Source organism: Balaenoptera musculus, chromosome 4 (genome assembly GCF_009873245.2).
Source record: "Balaenoptera musculus isolate JJ_BM4_2016_0621 chromosome 4, mBalMus1.pri.v3, whole genome shotgun sequence".
NCBI lineage: Eukaryota > Metazoa > Chordata > Mammalia > Artiodactyla > Balaenopteridae > Balaenoptera > Balaenoptera musculus.
Genome location: NC_045788.1, coordinates 52,497,765 through 52,518,241, shown reverse-complemented (window position 1 = coordinate 52,518,241; position 20,477 = coordinate 52,497,765). Strand labels below are relative to the sequence as shown.

Sequence of the window (20,477 nt, the reverse complement as noted above, 5' to 3'; positions counted from 1 at the left end):
AACACACCATTGTAAAGCAATTATACTCCAATAAAGATGTTAAAAAAAAAAAAAGTAAGCTGGACAAAGAGGGTAACATGATTAGCAGAACTGGGTTAAACCAGCGTTTCTTGCTGGGGGAACTAGTAGTACTTGAAGCTGGAAAATTCTTTGTTATGCAGGACAATTCTGTACATTCCAGGACATTTAGCATCTACAACCCATAGGGACTGAATGTCAGTACTATCTCTTAGTCCTTTTGACACTCTAAAACATGCTCAAATGTTTCTAAATGCCCCTTAGAGGTATGGTACTTCCATTAGTTGAAGTTGGGCACATTTCCACCCTGAACAAGACTGGAATTCTGTTGCAAATTCAGATATGATGAATGGATATTTGGTAGGCAATCATAATGCCTACAATGAATTCTAAGTTCCCTTTTAGTTCTAATGTCTACAGTTCTATGAAGATACATTAGTCTTAGACAACATATTTGAGTATAAAAAAAATATTTTGCTATTCCAACAGTGCATTCTCACAACTAAAAAGTTCTATAACATTTTCAGTATAAGCAGAAATATTTATTTCTTTTCATTTCAGCACAACATTGTTACATTAACCTAGTGATATAAATTGTAACATTTTCAGATATTTTGCTTTTTTGGGGGGAAATCAATGTTTCAATTCATATTGGAGAAAAGGAGAGAAATCAAAAACTCCATGCAGAAACAACAAGAGCCAATGGTTATACCAAAAATGGTCTTAAGTCCATGTTTCAGGAGAAAGGTGAGAGTGGAAGAATATGAACTCCTGAACTTATTCTGAGTACTGAAATGTTTGCTAGTTCCTTTCCACTGATAGTTCTAAGTAAGGTATCTATATTGCATTAAGTGTAATGAAATTAAAATGTTCTTATTTCACATAGTTCTAGTGTAGACTCTGGACACATGATAACAGAGGTCCTGTCTTGTTCATATTTTACTGCCAAGCATAGAATGTAGCAAATAATGCTCATTAAAATTTATTGAACAAATGAGTTTCTTTCAATTGTACACCTAAGAAACTTGCAGCAATGGAAAAAATATACAATAAAACCCTTTTCTATGTCTTCACAAAATCTTTTGTATCATATTTTTGTGTACTTAAAATTGTAAATGTACTCAAACACTGAGCAAATAAGAATAAAATTTCCTTGCTTCTCACCTAAAAGCGATGGTCTCTGGAGCCCTTGTGTTCTGTAGAGGTTCCTCTAGTTTAGGGGTGGGCCTGTTGGAGGATGAACAGAACAAAGAAGATTAATAGGTAGAGCTTGACCTTTTACACCTGCTTTAACTATGCGTTCTATTTTTATATCTTTTATTTATTTGTATTCTGGGTAAAATTTTAGCATAAATTCAACTACTAAAAATAGTTTTGGAACACTGGTCTACAAAATGGACAGGTGTTACATCATTGTTGCTTCATTCCCAGGTATGGAAAGTATTTTCAAAGTCTGCTCAACAAAGTTCACTTCCCAAAAAACGTTAATCATTGTTCAAGGAAAGTTACCTTGGTGATACCCATCAAAAAAGTAGGGACTGGAATTTTTCTTCATTTGTGTCAATAGCACTGCCCCCTGGAGACACAAATGCAAATTGCCCTTGAAGTGAAGATTATTTTGTTCAATGTTCATATTAAAACTGTGCAAGGTGCTGGGGAAAGGAATTAATAGGACATGATCTTTTCCCTCAAGGAATTTACTAGATAGCACATAATAGATATGTAAATATGTCTCTCCTTTTCTTAGAGAACCAGTTCAACCTACAACCCTCATAAGAACAGCCCAACATAACGCAGACTTCATCCTTTCACCCATAGTAATTAGACCAAAAGCAGACAACTTATACACATTCAGCCAATTACATTCTCTCTACCTGAAATTTGAAATTAGGTCAGTGATTCTGAGTCAGTAATCTAAGAAGAGATGGGGAAGTATGCAGCAAAAAGGGTCCATGCTGGCGTTTAGGTAAGATAAAGCCACATATGGACTGAAATTATGAAGGAGCAGAGACTGAGGGGCTTACAAAGAAAACCAGTTTGCAAAATTAAATGAAAGAAATGTACGAAGAAAGAAACAAGGAGAAAAGAATAAATGTCCCCAAAGACAGAGAAATGAAACTATATCTTTCCAGTCCGCATGAAGCCCAATGACATTGCTGACAAATGGATTCTATGCTATTTCCCAGGATCTTTATAATGCACCCCCTTTCGATGTAGTTAGAGTGGGTGTGGCTTCCTCTTTCTTCAGCTAAATGCTTCCTGCTAGAAGCAGAAGACTGGCAGGCAAACTATATACACAACACTCTGTAAACCCCACAAATGTTATTATCATTATCTATACTATACTAACTTTTGAATTTCCTCTTTATCTTTCATTCTTTATCTTATTCTTTGTATCCTTTGCTTCCTATACCTCTCTCCCTCGTTTTACTAATATTCGGCTTTATTTCCTTTCTTAGTTTTTCAATTTTACCCCCCAATTCTGAATAGTGCCTAAGTATTATTACAGTGCTTACAGGCAATTCAAAGACATCATGTCACGTCAACCTTTCCAACATAATCCCAATTGTATTGCCAGAAAGAAACAAAATAAAAGTTGTATTAGCTTTTGGGTCATGGATTCTGAATATTAGACTTAGAAAATTTCTTGCTAGTGAAATAAGAACTAAAACACGAACAATTCATATTCTAAACAATATTTAAGAAAATATTTTTGGAGCTTATAGATAAAATGTGTTTTAAGAAAGACTCAGGGCTCTGTAGTTTACTTCTTCTAAGTAAAAACATTTGAAAGTTTGACATGAATTAAGAAAACAAAATGCAATGAGCTCTCCATGTCATAAAACAGCAGGTTTTCATACATTCAAGCTGCTTGGGCTTTGGCATTCTAAATGGACCCAAATTAGGCAATAATGATCAAGGCTAAGAAAATCCTGGTGAGTAATTACCAGATGTGAAGATCTGATGGTCAAGGGCATGTTGGACAATTACTGTCTATTGGGTTTTAATTCCCAAGAAATATCATTTACTGAGGCTTCTACTTTGATCACAGATTTAAAGGGATGCAGAAGCATCGATTTTCATTTATTCTTTTACTGGTTTCTACTTATATCTACATGTTGAATTTCACAAAATGCAGGAATTCACCTATGTCTCTACAAACAGGACACTCAATATCAGTTACTCTATTATCAGACTGAATTAAGAAACAAAATGGAGTAGGGTATGAAAAATATTTAAAAGCTATAATAATATTTACAGCATTTTACATAACATTTTACATATAGTATATACATTACCCTCATAAAAACATATGAGATAAAAATAGTCAAATTTATATTGGTGTCTTATGTGTCAGGAGCACTCATAGTTGTATTTCATTTAATCCTAAAAACATTATTGAGGTGTATATCATTATCTTTATTTTAATGATGTAAAGTTTGAGATGGGGATAGGTTTAGTAACTTGTCTTTAAAGACTCCCAAACTTTCTCTGTTCATGGTATGCTTAGTATCTCAGTAATTATTCCATGTGCCAGAGGCTAAAAGACAAAGGTAACAGACAACATCCAGGATGGCAATATTAGGAGCTCTCAGACCCCCTCTCCAATGAGACAATCATAACAGGTAAAAGTTACAGAAAAAATGGCCACTTGAAGTTTATGAAAATTGTCCTAAGGGTGTACAGGAAAAAAAGGAAACATTTGTTCAAGAAAATCTACTAAATCTCAGTACAAACAGCAAGAGTCTGTCGCTTGAGCCACAACCTGCTTCCTCCCTTTGCTCTCCAGCTTAGTGTGATTCAAACTACACTCCAAGTGGATGGGGTCAAGAATGCAAGGCTCCCTCTCTCTCCAACTCTCAGACACAGACTGTGATATCTCCACAGGAGAGCCCGGCCACGAGCATTTCTCATCATCTTCCTGCTCTGTGTTTCAGAGACTAAATTCCAGGCAAGTGTGACCAAGAAGGCAGGGATTCACTTTCTCCAACTAGTCCCACTCATAACACAGAGCTTTTATGACAAGCATGACAGGTGAAGAATATTGGAACTCAACATCCATTGATCCAGCTTATTTGTAGGGTAAAATTCCATGCTAGCAAAGACAAGGCGACAAGATCAAAGGCTACTGTCCTACACAGCATTCTGCTCTTACATCAGGGATGATACTCCAAGAGGCGCAGGCCATATAACCTGTTCCCAGTTCTTGAGTCATTATTCAGAGATTGTGCCTAGGGAAAGAGCAAATTATAAGATGAGAGATATCTGAAGCTCTCCCAAGGGAACTGACTTTATTTTGAACATAGTGTGGGGAAGTTCAAGCCTAAGGTTACTCTAAAAAGCAATGGATATTTAGTGGCAAGCAAGTAAGAAAAGTCTGGGAGCTTCAAGAGAGCAATAAACTAAACCATAAGCCAACTAGTTTATTAGAGAGAACCAGGGAAAATGACAGTTAATAAGAGGCTTATCAATATTAGAACAACCACAGAGACTGGCCTCAAAAACCGTGTTTGCAATTACTGGAGCCTAACAGCTGGTTGTGGTACGAACAGAGGCACACAGATTAATAGAGAGATTGGTGAAAAAGAAAGTCAAAGATAGCCCTGCTAAAACCACGGTCATCCTAGGGAAATCACACCAGATGGCAACTTGAATCCACAGGAACAAATAATAAGAACAAGATATGTTAAATAAGAAGGTTAATATAAAAACATCGTAAATAAATACTTGCTCTCCTTTCTTCTTCCTGCTTTTGTAAAAGCTACCAAAATATAAAGTAATAATTATAACAATACATTGTTGGATTCATAAAATAACATAGATGTAATATACATACATAAAAATAATAGCACAGGGGGTCTGGGCAAGATGGCAGAAGTGTAAGACGCGGAGATCACCCTCCTCCCCACAGATACATCAGAAATACATCAACACGTGGAGCTGCTCCTATAGAACACCCACTGAACGCTGGCAGAAGACGTCAGACCTCCCAAAAGGCAAGAAATTCCCCACGTGCCTGGGTAGGGCAAAAGAAAAAAGAAATAACAGAGACAAAAGAATAGGGACAGGACCTGCACCAGTGGGAGGGAGCCGTGAAGGAGGAAAGGTTTCCACACACTAGGAAGCCACTTCGCGGGTGGAGACTGTGGGTGGCAGAGGGGGGAAGCTTCGGAGCCACGGAGGAGAGCGCAGCCACAGGGGTGCAGAGGGCAAAGCGGAGAGATTCCCACACGGAGGATCCGTGCCGACCAGCACTCACCAGCCCGAGAGGCTTGTCTGCTCACCCGCCGGGGCGGGCGGGGCTGCGAGCTGAGGCTCAGGCTTCGGTCAGATCGCAGGGAGAGGACTGGGGCTGGTGGCGTGAACACAGCCTGAAGGGGTTAGTGCGCCACAGCTAGCCGGGAGGGAGTCCGGGAAAAAGTCTGCAGCTGCCGAAGAGGCAAGAGACTTTTTCTTGCCTCTTTGTTTCGTGGTGCGCAAGGAGAGGGGATTCAGAGCGCTGCCTAAACGAACTCCAGAGACGGACGCGAGCCGCGGCTATCAGCGTGGACCCCAGAGACGGGCATGAGACGCTAAGGCTGCTGCTGCCGCCACCAAGAAGCCTGTGTGCGAGCACAGGTCACTCTCCACACCGCCCCTCCCGGGAGCCTGTGCAGCCCGCCACTGCCAGGCTCCCGTGATCCAGGGACAACTTCCCCAGGAGAATGCACGGCGCGCCTCAGGCTGCTGCAATGTCATGCTGGCCTCTGCCGCCGCAGGCTCGCCCCGCCTCCTCCGTACCGCTCCCTCCCCCCGGCCTGAGTGAGCCAGAGCCCCCGAAGCAGCTGCTCCTTTAACCCCGTCCTGTCTGAGCGAAGAACAGACACCCTCAGGCGACCTACACGCAGAGGTGGGTCCAAATCCAAAGCTGAACCCCGGGAGCTGTGCGAACAAAGAAGAGAAAGGGAAATTTCTCCCAGCAGCCTCAGAAGCAGCGGATTAAAGCTCCACAAACAACTTGATGTACCTGCATCTGTTGAATGCCTGAATAGACAACGAATCATCCCAAATTGAGGAGGTGGACTTTGGGAGCAGGCTATATTAATTTTTCCCCTTTTCCTCTTTTTGTGAGTGTACATGTGTATGCTTCTGGGTGAGATTTTGTCTGTATAGCTTTGCTTTCACCATTTCTCCTAGGGTTCGGTACGCCCTTTTTTTTTTTTTTTTTCTTAAAAAATTTTTTTTTCTTAATAAAATTTTTGTTAATAATTTTTTCCTTATTTTTTTATTTTAAAAAATTAAAAAATTTTTTTCCTTAATAATTTTTTTCTTATTTTAAAAAATTAAAAAATTTTTTCCTTAATAAATTTTTTCTTAATAATTTTTTTCTTATTTTTTATTTTAAAAATTTTTTTAAAAATTTTTTTCTTAAATTTTTATTAATAATTGTTTTCTTATTTTTATTTTAAAAAATTAAAAAATTTATTTAAAAAATTAAAAAAAAATTTTTTTCTTATTTTTTATTATAATAGCTTTATTTTATTTTATCTTACTTTATTTTATTTTATTTCATTTTATCCTTTTTCTTTCTTTCTTTCTATTTTTTCTCCCTTTTATTCTGAGCCATGTGGATGAAAGACGCTTGGTGCTCCAGCCAGGCATCAGGGCAGTGCCTCTGAGGTGGGAGAGCCAACTTCAGGACACTGGTCCACAAAAGACCTCCCAGATCCACATAATACCAAATGGCAAAAATCTCTCAGAGATCTCCATCTCAACATCAAGACCCAGCTTCACTCAACGACCAGCAAGCTACAGTGCTGGACACCCTATGCCAAACAACTAGCAAGACAGGAACACAGCCCCATCCATTAGCAGAGAGGCTGCCTAAAATCATAATAAGGCCACAGACACCCCCAAAACACACCACCAGACGTGGACGTGCCCACCAGAAAGACAAGATCCAGCCTCATCCACCAGAACACAGGCACTAGTCCCCTCCACCAGGAAGCCTACACAACCCACTGAACCAACCTTAGCCACTGGGGACAGATACCAAAAACAACAGGAACTACGAACCTGCAGCCTGTGAAAAGGAGACCCCAAACACAGTAAGATAAGCAAAATGAGAAAACAGAAAAACACACAGCAGATGAAGGAGCAGGGTCAAAACACACCAGACCTAACAAATGAAGAGGAAATAGGCAGTCTACCTGAGAAAGAATTCAGAATAATGATAGTAAAGATGATCCAAAATCTTGGAAATAGAATAGACAAAATGAAAGACACATTTAACAAGGAAGTAGAAGAACTAAAGAGGAACCAAGCAACGATGAAAAACACAATAAATGTAATTAAAAATACTCTAGATGGGATCAATAGCAGAATAACTGAGGCAGAAGAACGGATAAGAGACCTGGAAGATAAAAGAGTGGAAATAACTACTGCAGAGCAGAATAAAGAAAAAAGAATGAAAAGAACTGAGGACAGTCTCAGAGACCACTGGGACAACATTAAATGCACCAACATTCAAATTATAGGGGTCCCAGAAGAAGAAGAGAAAAAGAAAGGCACTGAGAAAATATTTGAAGATATTATAGTTGAAAACTTCCCTAATATGGGAAAGGAAATAGTTAATCAAGTCCTGGAAGCACAGAGAGTCCCATACAGGATAAATCCAAGGAGAAACATGCCAAGACACATATTAATCAAACTATCAAAAATTAAATATGAAGAAAACATATTAAGAGCAACAAGGGAAAAACAACAAATAACACACAAGGGAATCCCCATAAGGTTAACAGCTGACCTTTCAGCAGAAACTCTGCAAGCCAGAAGGGAGTGGCAGGATATACTTAAAGTAATGAAGGAGAAAAACCTACAACCAAGGTTACTCTACCCAGCAAGGATCTCATTCAGATTTGATGGAGAAATTAAAACCTTTACAGACAAGCAAAAGCTGAGAGAGTTCTGCATCACCAAACCAGCTTTACAACAAATGCTAAAGGAACTTCTCTAGGCAAGAAACACAAGAGAGGGAAAACACCTACAATAACAAACCCAAAACATTTAAGGAAATGGGAATAGGAACATACATATCAATAATTACCTTAAATGTAAATGGATTAAATGCTCCCACCAAAAGACACAGACTGGCTGAATGGATACAAAAAGAAGACCCATATATATGCTGTCTACAAGAGACCCACTTCAGACCTAGGGACACATACAGACTGAACGTGAGGGGATGGAAAAAGATATTCCATGCAAATGGAAATCAAAATCAAAAGAAAGCTGGAGTAGCAATTCTCATATCAGACAAAATAGACTTTAAAACAAAGACTATTACAAGAGACAAAGAAGGACACTATATAATGATCAAGGGATCGATCCAAGAAGAAGGTATAACAATTGTAAATATTTATGCACCCAACATAGGAGCACCTCAATACATAAGGCAAATACTAACAGCCATAAAAGGGGAAATTGACAGCAACAGAATCACAGTAGGGGACTTTAACACCCCACTTTCACCAATGGACAGATCATCCAAAATGAACATAAATAAGGAAACACAAGCTTTAAATGATACATTAAACAGGATGGACTTAATTGATACTTATATGACATTCTACCCAAAAACAACAGAATACACTTTCTTCTCAAGTGCTCATGGAACATTCTCCAGGACAGATCACACCTTGGGTCACAAATCAAGCCTCAGTAAATTTAAGAAAATTGAAATCATATCAAGCATCTTTTCTGACCACAACACCATGAGACTAGATATCAATTACAGGAAAAGATCTGTAAAAAATACAAACACATGGAGGCTACACAATACACTACTTAATAACGAAGTGATCACTGAAGAAATCAAAGGGGAAATCAAAAAATACCTAGAAACAAATGACAATGGAGACACGACGACCCAAAACCTATGAGATGCAGCAAAAGCAGTTCTAAGAGGGAAGTTTATAGCAATGCAAGCCTACCTCAAGATACAGGAAACATCTTGAATAAACAACCTAACCTTGCACCTAAAGCAATTAGAGAAAGAAGAACAAAAAAACCCCAAAGCTAGCAGAAGGAAAGAAATCATAAATATCAGATCAGAAATAAATGAAAAAGAAATGAAGGAAACGTTAGCAAAGATCAATACAACTAAAAGCTGGTTCTTTGAGAAGATAAACAAAATTGATAAACCATTAGGCAGACTTACCAAGAGAAAAAGGGAGAAGACTCAAATCTATAGAATTAGAAATGAAAAAGGAGAAGTAACAACTGACACTGCAGAAATACAAAGGATCATGAGAGATTACTACAAGCAACTATATGCCAATAAAATGGACAACCTGGAAGAAATGGACAAATTCTTAGAAATGCACAACCTGCTGAGACTGAACCAGGAAGAAATAGAAAATATGAACAGACCAATCACAAGCACTGAAATTGAAACTGTCATTAAAAATCTTCCAACAAACAAAAGTCCAGGACCAGATGGCTTCACAGCCAAATTCTATCAAACATTTAGAGAAGAGCTAACACCTATCCTTCTCAAACTCTTGCAAAATACTGCAGAGGGAGGAACACTCCCCAACTCATTCTACGAGGCCAACATCACCCTGATACCAAAACTAAACAAAGATGTCACAAAGAAAGAAAACTACAGGCCAATATCACTGATGAACATGGATGCAAAAATCCTCAACAAAATACTAGCAAACAGAATCCAACAGCACATTAAAAGGATCATACACCATGATCAAGTGGGGTTTATTCCAGGAATGCAAGGATTCTTCAATATATGCAAATCAATCAACGTGATACACCATATTAACAAACTGAAGGAGAAAACCATATGATCATCTCAATAGATGCAGAGAAAGCTTTTGACAAAATTCAACACCCATTTATGATAAAAGCCCTGCAGAAAGTAGGCATAGAGGGAACTTTCCTCAACATAATCAAGGCCATATATGACAAACCCACAGCCAACATCATCCTCAATGGTGAAAAACTGAAACCATTTCCACTAAGATCAGGAACAAGACAAGGTTGCCCACTCTCACCACTGTTATTCAACATAGTTTTGGAAGTGTTAGCCACAGCAATCAGAGAAGAAAAAGAAATAAAAGGAATACAAATCGGAAAAGAAGAAGTAAAGGTGTCACTGTTTGCAGATGACATGATACTATACATAGAGAATCCTAAAGATGCTACCAGAAAACTACTAGAGCTAATCAATGAATTTGGTAAAGTAGCAGGATACAAAATTAATGCACAGAAATCTCTTGCATTTCTATACACTAATGACGAAAAATCTGAAAGTGAAATTAAGAAAACACTCCCGTTTACCATTGCAACAAAAAGAATAAAATATCTAGGAATAAACCTACCTAAGGAGACAAAAGACCTGTATGCAGAAAATTATAAGACACTGATGAAAGAAATTAAAGATGATACAAATAGATGGAGAGATATACCATGTTCTTGGATTGGAAGAATCAACATTGTGAAAATGACTCTACTACCCAAAGCAATCTACAGATTCAATGCAATCCCTATCAAACTACCACTGGCATTTTTCACAGAACTAGAACAAAAAACTTCACAATTTGTATGGAAACACAAAAGACCCCGAATAGCCAAAGCAATCTTGAGAACGAAAAATGGAGCTGGAGGAATCAGGCTCCCTGACTTCAGACTATATTACAAAGCTACAGTAATCAAGACAGTTTGGTGCTGGCACAAAAACAGAAACATAGATCAATGGAACAGGATAGAAAGCCCAGAGATAAACCCACGCACATATGGTCACCTTATCGTTGATAAAGGAGGCAAGTATATACAGTGGAAAAAAGACAGCCTCTTCAATAAGTGGTGCTGGGAAAACTGGACAGCTACATGTAAAAGTATGAAATTAGAACACTCCCTAACACCATACACAAAAATAAACTCAAAATGGATTAAAGACCTAAATGTAAGGCCAGACACTATCAAACTCTTAGAGGAAAACATAGGCAGAACAGTCTATGACATAAATCACAGCAAGATTCTTTTTGACCCACCTCCTACAGAAATGGAAATAAAAACAAAAATAAACAAATGGGACCTAATGAAACTTAAAAGCTTTTTCACAGCAAAGGAAACCATAAACAAGACCAAAAGACAACCCTCAGAATGTGAGAAAAGATTTGCAAATGAAGCAACTGACAAAGGATTAATCTCCAAGATTTACAAGCAGCTCATGCAGCTCAATAACAAAAAAACAAACAACCCAATCCAAAAATGGGCAGAAGACCTAAATAGACGTTTCTCCCAAGAAGATATACAGATTGCCAACAAACACATGAAAGAATGCTCAACGTCATTAATCATTAGAGAAATGCAAATCAAAACTACAAGGAGATATCATCTCACACCGGTCAGAATGGCCATCATCAAAAAATCTAGAAACAATAAATGCTGGAGAGGGTGTGGAGAAAAGGGAACCCTCTTGCACTGTTGGTGGGAATGTAAATTGATACAGCCACTATAGAGAACAGTATGGAAGTTCCTTAAAAAACTAAAAATAGAATTACCATATGACCCAGCAATCCCACTACTGGGCATATACCCTGAGAAAACCATAATTCAAAAAGAGTCATGTACCACAATGTTCATCGCAGCTCTATTTACAATAGCCAGGACATGGAAGCAACCTAAGTGTCCATCGACAGATAAATGGATAAAGAAGATGTGGCACATATATACAATGGAATATTACTCAGCCATAAAAAGAAACGAAATGGATGTATTTGTAGTGAGGTGGATGGAGTTAGAGTCTGTCATACAGAGTGATGTAAGTCAGAAAGAGAAAAACAAATACAGTATGCTAACACATATATATGGAATCTAAGGAAAAAAAAAAAAAAAGGTCATGAAGAACCTAGTGGCAAGATGGGAATAAAGACACAGACTACTAGAGAATGGACTTGAGGATATGGGCAGGGGGAATGGTAAGATGTGACAGGGTGAGAGAGTGGCATGGACATATATACACTACCAAATGTAAAACAGATAGCTAGTGGGAAGCATTCGCATAGCACAGGGAGATCTGCTCGGTGCTTTGTGACCACCTAGAGGGGCCGGATAGGGAGGGTGGGAGGGAGGGAGACGCAAGACGGAAGAGATATGGGAACATATGTATATGTATAACTGATTCACTTTGTTATAAAGCAGAAACTAACACACCATTGTAAAGCAATTATACTCCAATAAAGATGTTAAAAAATAAAATAAAATAAAATAATAATAGCACAAAATGCAAGAGAGGAAATACAGCTATAAAGGAGTAAGTGTTCTATATCTCACAGAATTAAGCGTAAATCTGAAGTAGATTATAATAAATTGAGATAAATATGGTTAAATTCTAGAGAAACCACTAAGAAAATACCTCAAAAAATATAATAAAAAACTCATTCAAGGAATTAAAATGTTACATCAGAAATTATTTGCTTAATGCAAAAATATGAAGTAAGGGAGGAACAGAGGAATAAAAAACCCATGAGAGTTATATAAAATCAAAAGTAAAGGGCAGATATAGATCCAACTATATCAAAAACTATATAGAAAACATTAAATGTGAATGGATTTGAAACTCAAATCAAAAGACAGAGTTTGTCAGACTGGATAAAACAAGATCCAACTATATGCTGTCTACAAAAGCCATTTATATTTAAAAATACAAATTATTTGAGAATAAAAGGATGGAAATTATGTATGTATCATGCAAACAACAACCATAAGAAAGCTGGAGTGGCTATAGTAATATTAGACAGCATAGATTTTAAGACAAAAAAAAATGTTACTAGAAACAAAGAAGGACATTTTATTTTAATAAAAGGGTCAAACTATCAAGAAAATACAATATAAAAAGTATATATGTGCCTTAAAATAGAGTTCCCAAAAATACAAAGTAAAATCTGACAGGATAAAGGAAGAAATAGACAATAATACTTGGAGACTTCACATTCTATAATGCACAGAACAACCAGCAGGAGTTCAATAAGGAAATAGAAGACTGAATGATAAACTAGACCTAATACATGTATAGGATAATTCACCAAACAACAACAGAACACACATTCTTCTTAAGAATATTTTCTAGAATTGACCATATACTAGAGCATTAAACAAGCCTCAATAAATTTAAATGATTAAAACCAAAGTATGTTCTCCAACTACAGTGGAATGAAACTAGAAATCAGTAACAGAAAAAAATTCGGAAAATTCACAAATGTGTGGAAATTGAACAATACCCTCCTAAATAAACAATGGTTTAAAGACGAAATCACAAGAAAAATAGAAAATAGCTTGACATAAATGAAAATTAAAATGAAGATGTAATATACCAAAACTTATGAGATGCTGTTAATGCAGTGCTTAAGTGGAAATTTATAACCGTAAACACCTATATTATCAAAGAAGAAAGATTACAAATAAATAACCTAAACTTCCACTTCAAGAACTTAGAAAAAGAAGCGCAAACTAAATATACCTGATTGCTACTTGTGTGTCTTCTTTGGAGAAATGTCTATTCAAGTTTTTTGCTCACTTTTCAGTCAGGTTTTAGAGTTGTTGCTATTGAGTTGAAGGAGTTCCTTATATATTTTGGATATTAATCCCTAATTAGATATATAGTTTGCAAATTTTTTTTCCCATTCTAGAGGTTGCCTTTTCACTGTTAATTATATTCTTTGCTATGCAGAAGTTTTTTAGTTTGACATAGTCCCACTTTTCTGTTTTTCCTTCTTTGTCTGTGCTTTTGACATCATATTCAAGAAATCATTACCAAGACCATTTTCATGAAGCATTTCCCCTATGTTTTCCTCAAAGAGTTTTATATGTACATGTCTTACAGTTAAGTATTTAATCCATTTGGGGTTGATTTTTGTGTATGGTGTAAAGTAAGGATCTGAATTCATCCTTTTGCATGTGTATATTCAGTTTTCCCCAACACCATTTGTTGAAGAGACTATCCTTTCCCCATTGTTTATTCTTGGCACCATTGTTGAAGATCAGTTGACCATATAATTCAGGAGTTTATTTAGAGGCTTTCTATTCTGTCACACTGGTGTATGTGTCTGTCTTTATGTCAGTACCTAGCTGTTTTAGTTACTGTAGCTTTGTAATATATTTTGAAATCAGGAAGCGTGATGCCTCCACTTTGTTCTTTCTCAAGATTGGTCTGGCTATTTGAGGTCCTTTGTGGTTTCATATACATTTTAGGATTGCTTTTCTATTTCTGTCTTAAAACATGCCACTGGGATTTTGATAGGAATTGCATTAATTACTCAATATCACCAATCATCAGGGAAATGAAAATCAAAACCACAATGAGATATCATCTCATACCTTAGGATAGCTATTATTAAAAAACAATAATAAATAACAAGTGTTGGTGAAGATGTGAAGAAAACAAAAGCCTCATATACTCTTGATGGGAATGTAGAATGATGAAGCCATTAAGGAAAACAATATGGAGTCTCCTCAAAAAATTAAAAACAGAAATGCCATGTGATTCAGCAATCCCATTTTAGGATATTTATCCAAAAGAATTGAAATTAATATCTCAAAGAGCTATTTGCATTCCCATGTGAATTGCAGCATTATCCACAATAGCCAAGATAATGGAAAACAACTAAGTGTCCATCAGTGGAGGAATGGACAAAGAAAAGGTGTATATATACACAATGGAATATTATTCAGCCTTAAGAAAAGCTGGAAATCATGCCACATGCAACAATATAGATGAACCTTGAAGACATTATGCCAAGTGAAATAAGCCAGTCACTGAAGGAAACATATTGCATGATTCCACTTACATGAGGTATACAAAAAAGTCAAACACATAGAAGCAAAGTGTAGAATTGTGGTTTCCAGGGACTGGGGTAAGGAGGAAATGGTGAGCTGTTATTCAATAGGTATAAAGTTTCAGTTATACAAGATTATTAAGCTCTGGAGATCTACAACATACCATTCGGCCTGTAGTTAACAATACTGTCTTGTACCATCAAAAATATCTTAAGAGAGTAGAGCTCATGTTAAGTGTCCTTACCACAATAAAAAATATATATAAGAAGTGATAAATGAGTTCAAAACTGAAGCATATAAGATCAATATTAAAAATCAATAATATTTCTATACATTAGCAGCGAACAGTCCAAAAACGGAATTAAGAAAACAATTATATTTACAACATAATATAACTAATAAAATACTTAGAAATAAATTTAACAAAAATAGTACAAACTTCTTCTGTGAAAACTGCAAAAATTTATTGAAAGAAATTAAAGAATATCTAAATAAATGGGAAGACATCCCATATTCATGAGTTGAAACTCTTAATATTATTGAGCCATTATACCTCAGATTGATTTACAGATTCAATGTAATTCCTGTCAAAATTGCAGCTGACTTCTTTGCTCAAATGGCCAAGCTGATCCTAAATTCATATGAAAATTTAAGGGACCCAGAATAAACAAAACAATCTTGAAAAAGATGAACAAAGATGGAGGATTCACACTTCCTGAGTTCAGAACTTACCACAAAGTCACAGACTTTGTCTATAAATCAAGCCTGTATGGTACTGGCATAAGGATAAATACAGAGGTCAATGGAATAGAATTGGAAATACAGAAATAAACCCTCACAGTTTTAGTCAATTGATTTTAACAAGGGAGCCAAGACAATTCGATAAGGAAAGAAAATTCATTTCAACAAATGGTGTTGGTGAAACAGGACATTCATATGCAAAAAAATAAATCTGAATCCCTTCTTCATACCATACTCAACTCAAAGTTGTATCATAGACTTAAATGTAAGAGTTTAAACAATAAAACCCTTAGAAAATATAGGAGAAATTTTCCATGACCTCAGGATTAGGGAAAGCATTCTTAAATATGATACCAAAAGACAAACTACATAAATTTGACTTCATTAAATTTAAAAAAAATTGTGTTTCAATAGATACCATCAAGAAAATGAAAATAGACCAGACAACATAGGAGAAAATATTTGCAAATCAGACGTCTAATAAGGGACTTGTGTTCAGAGTATACATAAGTATCCAAACCCTTACAATTCAATAATAATAAGACAATCCAATTAAGAAATGGGTAAAGGATCTGAATATATATTTCTCTAAATACATACAAATTGCCAATAAGCATATTAAGAGATCATTAACCATTAGAGAAATGCGAATTAAAGCCAAGATGAGATACCACTTTATACCTACTAGTGTGGCTCTAACCAAAGAAATATATAATAATGAGTGTTGGTGAGGATGTGGAGAAATTGGAACACTGATACACTGCTGGTGAGAATACAAAATGATGCAATATTTTGGAAAACAACCTGGCAGTTTCTCAAATAAGTAAATATAGGGTCATGACTCTTTAATTTCACTCTATATAGTCAAGAAAAATGAAAATATATGTTCACACAAAAATTGGTACACAAATATTCATAGCAGCTTTATTCCATGTGGAATAAAATGGAAATAATCCAAATGCCCATCAAATGATGAATGGATAAATTGAATGTACTTAAAAATAGAATATAATTCAGGAATAAAATATAATGAAATAGTGATACACACTACAACATGAATGAACCTAGAAAACATTATGTTAAGTGAAAGAAGATAGTCACAAAAGACAACATATTAAATGATTCCATTTAGATGGAAAATCCAGAATAGGCAAATCTATAGAGACATAAAGTAGATTAGTAATTGCTGGAAGCTGGGGAGAAATGAAGAATGACTGACAGTGTGTATGGCATTTCTTCAAGGGATGATGAGAATCGTCTAAAATCGATTTTGGTGATGACTGCACAAATCTGTGAATATAGTAAAAACTAATAATTGTAGACTTTAAGTGAGAAAATTGTATGGCATGTGAATTATATTTCATTATATATAATGAAATATGTAACAGTTCCATATTTTAAGTAATTAGATCCAAACTACTTAATAAGTATTTATATCCTAATAATCTTAGTAGCTAATTGGAAAAAAATACACACAATTTAAAGAAGGTATTTTTTTAAATTTCATTCTTAAATAACCACAATTATCTACTAATGGAATTTGTGTTCCTTTTGGGCCACACTTCTCAAACATTGAAATCATACTGGACATCACCACTCTCATTTCCCATTGTACATTGTTATTCATATGGTAGTTGCTTTTAACAAGCAAACTTAAAATACAGCTTTGTAAATATATGATAGCATCAAAAGCGATGCAGTACAATCTAATGCTAAAACAATGAACTTCTTTGAGCTAGTAGTTTGCAGAGTATTCAACAGATGTCCGACAGATGTCAAGCACCTTTGTGCTTTCCTTGAAAAATTAAAATATCCAGTGATGCTCCTCTGTGACCCTTCTATGCGTTTTACTTTGGCACCTCACTGCTTACAAGCACTAGCCCTAGTAGATACACTTGGTAAGTGGCAGAACATGGATCCACATGACTAATTTTGTAATTACTAACTCTCCACTTATTTCAGGAAGCCAAAGTGCTGAGTGTCTTAATCAAAATGCTTTAATCTCTGAAATGGGTTGTAATATCAAAATTCAGATTATTATAATGTTTATCATATTCAAATTAAAGTCAAAAGGTGAAATCAGCTTGGGTTAGCAAAATAAAGAAACTGTTAAATTTAGAAGGAGAATCATTTCAGAAAGAACTTGAGTTTTGACAAAGAATTGAGTAAGTTATTAGCATTGATTTCTGAGGACCATTTAGTTAGACAATTACTTGGTCTCACCTAAGCACAGGTCTATAGGTAAAAAGCACAGTTGTGTTTCCTATATTTCACAGAAGGTTTTGAACATTTACATAATTTTGGATTTCAAAGCAAGTCTCTCAAATTTAAACCACACTCTAGTAACACAAAAATTAAAGCCCCAAATTCATTTCAGAAACAATGCAAGAGAAAAATGGTGACAGGTGTGCATGTTACTCTGTCATTGTGGTTTCTAGCATAGCATTAAGAATCAACCATTTTTATTGAGTCTCTAGAGCCTATTGGTTAAGAATATTAAATTGGCTTTAGGCTACAAGGGAATCAAATCCCAAATGGTCCATTCATTTACTAGTTGTCTCTTAAAGTCCCTGAGCTTGAGTCTTTATAATCTATGCAATGAGAATATTCTCACAAAATTGTTATAGCATCAAATAAGAAAAGCCTGAAATATTTAGTATAGTTCCTAGCATAAACTAAGAACTCATAAATGGTGGTAGTAATAATAGTTGTTATTTCTAAGAGAATTATTAATCCCTTTACATGGCCCTTAATATCCAAACCCTAAATTCAGAGTATCTATTCTTAAAAGAAAATGAAAGGAAAGTCACACAAGTAACGTCAGTTTCAATCACCCACATTAATGAAAAAGGGCAGTGATGAAAACATAATTCCCAAAGCCCTTCTACTTATGGTTGTCATGCCATACACACACACACACACACACACACACACACACACACATACATTGCCCTTTTAGAGAATCAATTATGACTTAGGTTTGTTATTTTAAACAATTATTTTAAGTAAAATTGAGTCTTTACATGAAAAATTCTACTTTAAAAATCAATTTCATATCCAAAATGGTAGGAGTGGAGTGCTCCTACTCTCCCTTTAGTAACAAATTAGGGAACACACAAAATTAAATAAAAGGCTCACAGGCATCATTCATGTCTTTGTCACTTGTGTTTCATAAAAATGTCATTTCCGTTAAAATGGCATTACATAAAAAAAGGGATTTTAGCTGGGGGTAGTTTTCAGCAGATTAGCCGTCCTAATTACATTTTACTTGGGCTAATGTTAAAATTAGTTTCTGTTCCCTAAGCACATATCAGCTGATAGTGAGAGAAGCACACTTGCAACTTTCTAGGCAATGGAAGAAACCACCTACAATTAAAGATGTGCTTAATTTAACCCACAGCAATTAGTGAATACAGACAGGTAAATGTGACTTAATGGTACTCATAACCCTTTTAAATTTTTAATGGAATTCTACACAGAAAAATACTGTAAATTAAGTATGTAAAAGGAAAATATCACAAATGATTTAAAATCATACACTGGAAAATATCTTACAGTATAAAATCATCTTTAATTATAAATGAGAAAATGTTGCTTATGGTATTTTATAGACAATCAAGACAAGTGATGAATTGATCTGTTTAAATAATTTAATGAAATCACATCTTGATATTTACCAGTCATTTTTGGAGGTACAGTGCCTTAAAGTACTGTCATGACTTTTAATAGCATATATTAAATATTTACAAGGATGACAAAGCAACCATGTTTTGATTCAGTTATCTAAACGAATTTTTTGAAGGTGAAGGTTAGACTGAAGATCTTTTTTTATAAGATCAAGGATCCATACTAATATTTTATGCATGAAAAAGTACAGTAGTAGTTGATGACCAAGAAATATTGATTAGTTGACATGAGTGGCATCAATAATGAATATCTTTCTTCCTGCTCTGACTTTAGAACATCCTTTCCTAACATTTGAGTTTTCCTAAACTGGATTTTTCTGACTTCAAAATAATAAAAGTAAAATTCAGTTCAACACAACACCGATTTACTGAACACCTATTATGTGCAAAGCACTGGATGACGCAGAGCCTTGTGGAGGGAACTGAGGCAAGACAGCGAAGCTGTCCATTCACCATGCCCCCCGCCTCCAAGGGGTTTACAATGAATTAGGGCAGTGCTTGTCAAATCGTCATATGCATGGGAATCACCCAGGATCTTGGTCTAAGGCATAGCCCTGGAATTCTGCATTTCTAACAAGTTCCCTGGTGATGTCCATACTGCTGATTAACAGACTACACTGGAGAAGCAAGGGATTTCGAGGCAGAATGAGATAGTAATTAATAAAAAATAGTGGGAGAAACTCCATGATGGACAGAAGAGGAAGAGATTGCTCCAAATAGAAAAGAAAGCAGGAGTGGGGAATTTAAAGACTAGTTCATGGGATAATTGGTATTCATATGGATCTTGATGGCTGAGGACTATTTTAATGAACAGAGATAATAGAAAAAGGGCAATCCAGGCATAGGGAAAAAAACTAACAAAAATGTCAAGGCAGAGTGGGCAGAAAATGCAGCATGTTTAGAAGGAATACTAAATAATATGGGCACGCAGAATGTGTAGTGCATGAGGGGAAATAAAACAATTGCATAATTATCAAAAAATAAATAATATGCTTTGTGTTTTCATTATTTCTGTTAATAATTATACCAAGTCTATTATTGCCCTGCCACTTATAAAGTGCTTTCATATGTCATCTTCAGCATGTTCTTGTAACAACTCTGTGACATAGATTTCTGTTGTTGATGCTGTAACCCATTTATAGATGACAATTCTGAAAACATGTTAATTGTCTTCAAACAAGTTTAAGTAGTTAGTGC

The 20,477-nt window shown here is 35.7% G+C and overlaps 1 protein-coding gene across 2 annotated transcripts in view; it reads right to left on the bottom strand.

Moving 5' to 3' along the window:
* The window catches only part of NAALADL2 (N-acetylated alpha-linked acidic dipeptidase like 2), a 1,542,421-nt gene that overhangs the window by 1,243,577 nt on the left and 278,367 nt on the right, over nt 1-20,477 (bottom strand). For both annotated transcript variants that reach the window (XM_036850518.1, XM_036850517.1), the window contains one exon: nt 1,183-1,245. The gene's annotated coding sequence lies outside the window, so the exon portion shown is untranslated. The remainder of the gene's footprint in view (nt 1-1,182; nt 1,246-20,477) is intronic.